General features: G+C 44.1%; 1 long non-coding RNA gene across 1 annotated transcript in view; it reads right to left on the bottom strand.

Moving 5' to 3' along the window:
• Positions 1–725: 725 nt before the first annotated feature.
• The window catches only part of LOC119087652, a 30,191-nt gene continuing 24,916 nt past the window's right edge, over positions 726–6,000 (bottom strand). Inside the window, exon 3 of the long non-coding RNA XR_005091159.1 lies at positions 726–1,264. This is a non-coding gene — a long non-coding RNA (uncharacterized LOC119087652). The remainder of the gene's footprint in view (positions 1,265–6,000) is intronic.

Raw genomic sequence — 6,000 nt, 5'->3', positions numbered from 1 at the left:
AAAAAAAATTCTCACAATAGCTTATTATAGAGATAGAAGGAAAAGTCTAAGACCTCAGCAGAGTTATGTACTCTAACAAGAGTGTGGAAGGTTTCATTTTGGGTCTTCCTCTAACCACAACGTTTGCCTCTGAGGTTCCATATGACGTACACACGCTGTATCTTGGGAAGGGCATTCTTTTATTTTTTTTGTGATATATATTTTTTTTATTTTACAATACCATTCAGTTCTACATATCAGCCATGGGTTCCCTTATTCTCCCCTCCCACGCCCTCCCTTACCCCAGCCCACCTCCATTCCCACCTCCTCCTGACACGTCCTCCCCGAGGATTGTGATCAACTTGGTAGACTCAGTCCAGGGAGGTCCAGTCCCTTCTTCCCAGACTAAACCAAGTGTCCCTGCATAAGTTCCTGGTTTAAAACAGCCAACTCATGGAATGATACAGACTTGGTCCCACTGCCTAGATGCCTCCCAAACTGATCAAGCCAATCAACTGTCTCACCTATTCAGAGGCCTGATCCAGCTGGGGGCCCCTCAGCCTTTGGTTCATAGTTCATGTGTTTCCATTCATTTGGCTATTTTTTTTTCAATAATTGAGTAAAACTGAAATTTATTATATGCCACAGTCGTCCTAGGGACCTCCATGCTATATATATAGCCTCTATGGTTCTATGGGTTGTGGTCTGATTGTTCATTTTATATCTAGAATCCACCAATGAGTGAGTACATACCATAACTGTCTTTCTGGGTTTGGGTTACCTCACTCAAGATGATTTTTTCTAGTTCCATCCATTTGGGAGGGGCATTCTTCCCTACACCTTGTCTTTGGGTTTGGCCATATGACTCACTTTCTCCAGTAGAATGAAGCAGAGATTATGAAGCATTAGTTCCATATCTATAAAGAAGAAGCCTGCCTACGTCTGCACAAGATTTCACACTTCTGCCACGGTCCTGAGAAGAGCCTGTCTAGGCTGTTCTGCTGGTCCTTGTGTGAATGGATGCTGGTTTGGAGGCTTACCATCCAATGGGCCAGTGAAGCAAAGAGCCCAGGTTCAGCTGAAACAAGGAAGATGACTTGCTTCATCTCCAAAAGTTGACTTAAGAAGATGGAAGATTCTTGTCCTGTTCTCTTGCCAGAATGTTGGTTGAGGAGTCATTTATATGAGCAGGTGTAATTATTTCCAGACTGATGTGTACCTTCTCACCCTAATCAGGTAATACACATCTAACACCAGTCCACAAATCATGAGGTGCTTTTCAGTTCTGCAAACAACAAGAACATTCATTATTTCCTGTCTGTCTGTCTGTTTTTCTAGCTAACAGCTAGCCTTGAATGCAAGATTATTTTGCCCTCATCTCCTGAGGGCTGGGATTGTAGGTGTGCACCACCACACCTAATCCCTCAAATTATTCTTTTTTTTTTTTTTTTTTTTTTTTGTTTTTCGAGACAGGGTTCCTCTGTGTAGCTTTGTGCCTTTCCTGGAACTCGCTTTGGAGACCAGGCTAGCCTCAAACTCACAGAGATCCACCTGGCTCTGCCTCCCGAGTGCTAGGATTAAAGGCGTGTGCCACCACTGCCCGGCCTCAAGTTATTCTTGATACTGATGGTTTCCTCCCCATGTAATTCCTGACATATCACAGTGGACGGCCGAAAATAGATAGTTTACCTTGAGACCCTCTTTCTGATCACCAAAGTCATACTAATTAAGAAAACATCCTTATTTTCAGCTTCAGCAGGAGGAAAGAAGAGGCATACAGAGAGAAATTGAATCATTCCAAGTGAACACACCGTCCTGTGGGTAACCTTTGCCACCTACAGATCTTTAAGAATAAATACTCGCTGTTTTGACCCACTGCATTATAGAGGCATCTATTGTGCATCAATCTTATGGCACTATCTAACTAATACACTGAAGGCCAAGGGAAAGCTCAGGTCTCAGAGGATGTGGTGCTGTTTCTGAACTTTTGGTGGAGGGCAGTTAAGCATTCCAAACTGAGGAAGAAAGGTGGTGTTACTCCAGAGAGATGTTAGTACAACAACGGGAGATAGGATGGAGGGCCGTGCCTCCTTGTACATCCATGATTGCACAGGAGGACCTAGTCTAACCTGCAATTAAAATTGGCAATAGTATGGGCCACATCCAATGGAGGACAGAGTACTGAAATCGAATGGTTGATTTCCAGCTACATGTTGAGAGAAAGCATTGCCTTAGTGATCTCTTGCAAACTCTTAACAGCCATGCAAGTACATATTGGTATCCCCTTTAAAGGTGAAGGAAATAAACAGAGATTAAGCAACTCTCCTCATACTCTACCTCTGGCAAGAGATAGAGCCAGGGTTCAAGGTCAGTTTATATGACAAAAACATGAGATGTTTGGCAGTAGTGGTGTGCATCTTTAATCTCAGCTCTTGGGAGGCTGAGACAGGTAGATCTCTGCTAGTTCAAGATTAACCTGATCTATGGCATGAGTCCTAAGCAAGCCAAGTATACATAGTAAAGCCCTGTCTCAAAAAAAAAGTGTGCTCTTTTTAATGCCTCTGTTCTGTCTCCCAAACATTGATACAGGGAGACAAAAATTGGGAAGCTGTCACTCATGGAAAAGAATAATGAAGTTGACAAGGAAAGTGACAAAATAGACCAGGAAGTATAACCAGAGTTATTATAGTCTTGTTTATTTAAACTGCTAAAGTAAAAATGTCTTGATACAGTAACTGACTGAATACAACTACTGATGGAGTGGGATAAGATTTGTTTTTCAATGCAATCATACCACAAGAGCACTTGCTCAGTTATGTTCATATCAGCATTGTTTGTAATAGCCAAAACTTGGAAACAACCTAGATGCCCTTCAACTGAAGAATGGATAAATAAAATGTGGTACATATACACAATGGAATACTACTCAGCAGAGAAAAACAATGACATCATGAGGTTTGCAGGCAAACGGATGGATCTAGAAAAAAAAATCATCCTGAGTGAGGTAATCCAGACTCAGAAAGACAAACATGATATGTACTCACTCATAGGAGGATACTAGATGTGGAACAAGAATGACTGGACTGCTACTCACATCACCAGGGAGGCTACCTGGAAAGCAGGACCCCAAGAAAGACACGGGGATCACCCAATGACGGAGAAATGGATGAGATCTACATGAACAACCTGGACATGAGTGGGGGTAATGAAGGGCGAGGGTCGAGGGAAAGAGAGCTTGGGGGAGCGGGAGATCCCAGCTAGATCAAGAACAGAGAGGAGAACAAGAAATAGGAGACCATAGTAAATGAAGACCACATGAGAATAGGAAGAAGCAAAGGGCTAGAGAGGCCCACAGAAATCCACAAAGATAACCCCACAATAGACTGGGGGCAATGGTCAAGAGACAGCCGGAACTGACCTACTCTGGTGATGGGATGGCCAAACACCCTAATTGTCATGCTAGAAACCCCATCCAACAACTGAGGGATCTGGATGCAGAGATCCACGGCTAGGCCCTGGGTGGAGCTCCGGGAGTCTAATTAGCGAGAAAGAGGAGGGTTTATATGAGCGAGAATTGTTGAAACCAAAGTTGGATAAAGCACAGGGACAAATAGCCAAACGAATGGAAACACATGAACTATGAACCAGTGGCTGAGGGCCCCCCAACTGGATTAGGCCCTCTGAATAGGTGAGACAGTTGATAGGCTTGATCTGTTTGGGAGGCATCCAGGCAGTGGGACAGGGTACTGTGCTCATTGCATGAGTTGGCTGTTTGAAACCTGGGGCTTATGCAGGGTCGCTTGGCTTGGCCTGGGAGGAGGGGACTGGACCTGCCTGGACTGAGTCTACCAGGTTGATCTCAGTCCTCGGGGGAGGCTTTGCCCTGGAGGAAGAGGGAATGAAGGGTGGGCTGAGGGGAAGGGGAGAGGGGCGGGAGAGGGGCGGGAGGGGGGAGAACAAGGGAATCTGTGGCTGCTATGTAGAACTGAATTGTATTGTAAAATAAAATAAAATAAATTTGTTTTTCAATGCAACTAACTAAAGTGGGATAATGATTTCAAGATAATATACATAGGACGAGCAAGTTTGGAAGTAAAAACCCAAGCATGTTGAGTTTAATAAGCTTTCTGTCTAGCAATAATAATACTAATAATGGCTAACTTCAGCTGTGCACTATCCTAGAGCACTGTGTTAGCACTGCTTGGGCATCAACTCACCTGTCCACACAACATTATGAGGTAGTGTACCCATTGCTTGTTTTGACTCTGTGATAAAATACCTTGCTAATGCAACGTAAGATAGGAAAAGTTTAATTTGGTTCCTGATCTGGGGATTATACAGTCCATCATGGTAAGGATGGCATGGCAGCAGGAAGCAATATGGTAATAGGAGCATGTGACATCTCACATGCTCACATCTCAGTCTACCAGAAAACTAAGAGCCTTCAGAAAAGGGGATATAAAGCATAAATGCCTGCTCCACTTCCTCCTGTGGCCCACTTCCTCTAACTAGACTCTACCTCCTAAAGGTTCCATAGCATCTCCCCAAAAGCACCACTATCTGGGGAGTAGGTGTTCAAACACATGAGCCTGTGGAGTATATTTTACATTCCAAACATAACAAATAGGTATTATTAGCCTCTGTGATGGTCAGTTTAATTGTTACCTTGACACAGCCTATAACCACCTGGTAAGAAAGTCTCAATGAGGGATTGTCCACATTGGGTTGAACTGTGGACATAATCTGTGTGTGTGTGTGGGGGGTGTCTTAATAAAATTCATGATGTCGGACAACCTAGGCCGCTATGGGCAGCACCATTCCATAGGCAAGAGGTCCTGCACTGTGTAAGAGTGGAGAAACTGAGCTAGCACAAGCAAGCATGCATGTATTCATTTTTCTCTGATCTTGACTGTGGATGTGATATGATTAGTCATTAGAGGATCCTGCCTTGACTTCCCCATAATGATGAACTACAACCTGGGATTATGAACTATAATCAACTCTTCTACCCCAGAGTCACTTGCTTGAAGGTGCTGCATCACAGCAACTAAGATGAAACTAGAAATTCACATCCCACGTTATTGATAAAGAAACCAATGAGCTTAAGGAACATGTCTGAGGAGCAGTGGTGATTGGATAGGAACCCAGGCACAACACTTCTAGAACTGTTGACAACTGCACTGCGAAATCATTCTGAAAGTCTTCAAGCTGCAGGTGACCTTGGCACCAACAGGTGTGTTAGGAGAGTAAAGGGCATACTGCAGTAAAGACCCCCAAACAACAACAGCTTAACACAGCGTGGAATCTCATCTTTCTCTCTCCAAAGCCACTGCGTGTTCAAGCAATGCTCCAAGACACAATGTTGTCTTGGCACCAACAGGTGTGTTAGGAGAGTAAAGGTCACACTCCAGTAAAGACCCCCCAAACAACAACAGCTTAACACGGCCCTGAATCTCATCTTTCTCTCTCTAAAGCCACTGCTTGTTCAAGCAACCCTCCACGACACAGTTCTCCATGGGATGACAAGACAGTCTCTGATGCATCCGACATCACCTTTACAACAAATGCACTACCAAGGCAGCTCCAGAGAAAGCAGAAGGGTAATATCTTGAATTGTTGATTCAGTGTATTTGGACAACAACTCTCTTCTGTCCACAGCCAGTCTCATGGCCAAGCCCAACTTCACAGTGCAAGGGAAGTGCATTCCTATCTAGAGCAAAAGATAGCCGTAAATACAGTGAAGCAGGAGTAGTGTCTGCTTCCTGAATTCTGCTTCTAATAGCAAACTGGCAATTCTGCCTTAAAATGTAGGGTCAAATCACTAACTTGGGATGCATTTGGATACGCATGCGCATGCTTGCTCCTAATTTCTCTCTCCTCTTAAGATGCAGGTATCTGTGCTCTCTCGCTGTTCCACTCTTGTCTAGGGCGGATGAGAAGAATCAAATGATATCCCCTCGACGCTCTGCAAACTTGCAGGCACAGAACCATCCTGTTCCATCTAGCGTTGGGATCTGCACT

Source organism: Peromyscus leucopus, chromosome 3, assembly GCF_004664715.2.
Source record: "Peromyscus leucopus breed LL Stock chromosome 3, UCI_PerLeu_2.1, whole genome shotgun sequence".
NCBI classification, from domain to species: domain Eukaryota; kingdom Metazoa; phylum Chordata; class Mammalia; order Rodentia; family Cricetidae; genus Peromyscus; species Peromyscus leucopus.
The sequence above is the reverse complement of the archived record's forward strand: the minus strand, read 5'-3'. Positions and strand labels throughout refer to the sequence as shown.